This window comes from Leptonychotes weddellii, unplaced genomic scaffold (genome assembly GCF_054177405.1).
Source record: "Leptonychotes weddellii isolate Sample4059 unplaced genomic scaffold, ASM5417740v2 HiC_scaffold_1020, whole genome shotgun sequence".
Taxonomy (NCBI): Eukaryota; Metazoa; Chordata; class Mammalia; order Carnivora; family Phocidae; genus Leptonychotes; species Leptonychotes weddellii.
The window spans coordinates 1-3233 of record NW_027678505.1 but is presented as its reverse complement, the minus strand read 5'-3'; the positions used below and the strand labels follow the sequence as shown (position 1 = coordinate 3233).

At 48.7% G+C, this 3233-nt stretch overlaps 1 long non-coding RNA gene across 1 annotated transcript; it reads left to right on the top strand.

Annotated features, from left to right (window-relative positions):
* Positions 1-475: 475 nt before the first annotated feature.
* Positions 476-1450, top strand: LOC145718033 (uncharacterized). The gene is made up of 2 exons (XR_014141546.1): positions 476-591; positions 1037-1450. It is a non-coding gene; the product is annotated as an uncharacterized LOC145718033 (long non-coding RNA).
* Positions 1451-3233: the final 1783 nt, after the last annotated feature.

The following is a 3233-nucleotide window of genomic DNA, read 5'->3' as shown; positions in this document are numbered from 1 at the left end:
TGAGAGCTGACCACTGGTGTCCTGCCCTCCACACTGTTCTCTTGTAGGTGGGCACAGCAGACATTCCTGGGGACCGCTCACGCTGTTCCCTGATTGGGGTCAGTTACAGCACAGGTGTGATTTCTCAGGAGTCAAGGCATCTGGGTTCAGGACTCCCATCTGAAGGAAGCTCTCCACTGTTGATGCTCAAGCCCCTGTTACACAGTGAGAGAGACTGGTTCAGGAGGGAACCCCCTCAGGGTCTTTGGGGCAGAGAAACAGATGCGTCCATAGTTCCCTGGTGTAACCAGGACTGGGCTGGGTGAGGACATGTTCCTGTGGCTTGAGGCTGAGGGCGGAGGAGCGCCCTCTTCAGCTCTGATTGAAGCCAGAAGTGCCTGGGGCTTTATGACCGAGTTGGGCCCTTCCACACCAGGAAATCCGGAGACCACGTGGGTCCTCAGTCTGGGGTTTTCACAGCTCCTTGTCACAGAGCAGAGGAAGGTGTGGGATGGTGCTCCCGCGCCTCCACCAGGAAGGCGTTCGTCAGGGTCCTGTGTGAGAAGAAACAGGAGACAAACCAAAAGTCACCTGCAGCAGGCTGTGGAAATGGTAAGCATCCAGCTACTTAAATTCCCGGGTTCAGGACGACTTACTAGCACAGCAACATGTTCATGCATCAAGTGAGAGTGGGTTATGAAAAGAGCATAGACCACACTGTTTTAGTAAGAAGAGTTGCATTAATGTTGATTCTCCCCACTCCTCCGAATCTCCTCCCATCCTGGAAACTGGACACAAGCCCCCCCCTGGGTCCCCGGTGGCCATTCTGGCTGCACTCCTTGTGCTTCTCCCACAGCTCCTTGCGAGCGTGGGGGTGGGTGGTGTGGGGGGGTGAGGGTGGAGAGCCTCCACGCTCACCCCCACTGGGTTTGCCTCAGCTGTCCACCACACACAAGCTGATGACATTGGCCCCAATTTTGCAACCCCTCTCAAAGTCCATAACTGTTTTTTCTGCCAAACACAAATATTTATTTATGAAGTCCACTTTTATTTACAGAGTGCGCATTCATCAGGGCAGAGGAAGCCCCCCACCCCAGCCATCTTCAAGAGCAGTTTGTACCAAGTGCCTCGGTCCCAGACACAGAAACACAGAACTCTTTTTAAGTTTCCTTGTGACGTCCCTAAATCATGCCAATGGTTTTTGTTGTTGTTGTTGTTTTTAAGCAGGAAAAAAGACTAAAAAGAGTGAGTTTGTGTTGTGGGATGAAAAATAAACTTTTTCTGGGCGTTCCTGGGTAGAGCGGTCAGTTAAACATCAACTCTTGGTTTTAGCTCAGATCTTGATCTCAGGGTCCTCAGATCCAGGCGCATCAGGCTCCCCCCACTCAGTGCTGAGTCTGCTTAAGATACTCTCTCCCTCTTTCCCTTCCTCCCTCTCTCAAATAAGTAAATCAATCTTCAAAAAAAAAAACTTGTTCCGGGAGGCCTGAGTGGCTCAGTTGGTTAAACGCCTGCCTTTGGCTAGGGTCATGATCCCAGGGTCCTGGGATGGAGTCCCAAATCAGGCTCCTTGCTCAACTGGGAGCCTGCTTCTCCCCCTGCTTGTGCTCTGTCTCTCTCTCTGACAAATAAATAAAATATTTAAAAAAAAATAAAAAAAAACCTAGTTCCAAAAAATAATGTATTTGAGTTATTTCACTGGGCAAGGAATGTGATAACATCACATGAACTAAAGTGGGGTGAAGAACTGAGAATTTAGGGCTGGACTATGTGGTGACCTCCACACAGCATGTGAGGCCCCTCCTTGAGCTGGACGCTTCTCCTGTGGCCAGAGTCCCCAACAAGTCCCACCAAAAGGCAGCAGTGAAGGTCACTACACAGTTTCCTCTGTGTGGTCCCAGTGTGTTCCACCTGCATGGGGAAGGAAAGAAGGAAGTACACCATGCCCTCTTCTCTCTGACCTTCGGGCCAGTGTCCACATAAGCAGTGGTCAGAGGGCTTCAGAGCTTAGCCCTCAATAGGTGCTCAAGGGCACTGATGTCCTCCTGCTGCTGCCAAGTGTGTCAGGGAGAAGTCACCCATCAAGAGCAGCCTCCCACATCTGCACTGACACAGGAAGGAGAGCTGGGCCCAAGTTTTCTGAAAAACATATTTGGTTCTGCTTGTTGGGATGGAGGAATAGGAAGCCTGAGGCCCACGGCCCAGTCTTCCCAGCACGGAGGCATCCTTTCAGAGGAGCACCTCCATTAGCTCTGCAGCTGCCTCACTTCAAGTCCATGCTCCCAGATTTACTAAAGGTGCAGTCCTGAGCAAAGTATTCCATCACTCTCTGCCTCTGCTGGACATCTGTTCAAGGGTAGTATTAGCCACCTGCCAGAATTATTGTGTGATCAAAGGAGAGAATTGAGAGAAACTCTCTAACACAGACCCCAAAGTCAACATGGAGATTCCTGGGTGCCACACTCTGTCTGCTTGGTGCCCTGAAGATCTCCCTTTTGGCTAGAATGGTATTTGGCACAGAGTAGGCACCTGGTAAACCTGTTGAATAAATGATTAGCATTCATATTTTTGCCTGGTTTAAGCAGGCACCTACTTCAGCTGAAGTCAGAGCTCCTATAGAAAGCCCAGCTTGAATTTCCCTGATGGCTAATGATGATGAACATTGTTTCATGCACACCAGTTAGAATGGCAAAAATGGACAGGGAAAGAAACAACAAATGTTGGAGAGGTTGTGGAGAAAGGGGAACCCTCTTACACTGTTGGTGGGAATGCAAGTTGGTACAGCCACTTTGGAAAACAGTGTGGAGGTGCCTCAAAAATTTAAAAATAGAGCTACCCTATGACCCAGGAATTTCACTACTGGTTATTTACCCCAAAGACACAGATGTAGTGAAGAGAAGGGCCATATGCACCCCAATGTTCATAGCAGCAATGTCTGCAAAAGCCAAACTGTGGAAAGAGCCGAGATGCCCTTCAACAGATGAATGGATAAAGAAGATGTGGTCCATATATACAATGGAATATTAGCCATCAGAAAGGATGAATACACAACTTTTACATCAACATGGATGGGACCAGAGGAGATTATGTTAAGTGAAAAAAGTCAAGCAGAGAAAGTCAATTATCATATGGTTTCACTTATTTGTGGAACATAAGGAATAGCATGGAGGACACTAGGAGAAGGAAGGGAAAAATGAAGGGAGGGAAATCAGAGGGAGAGATGAACCATGAGAGACTATGGACTCTGAGAAACA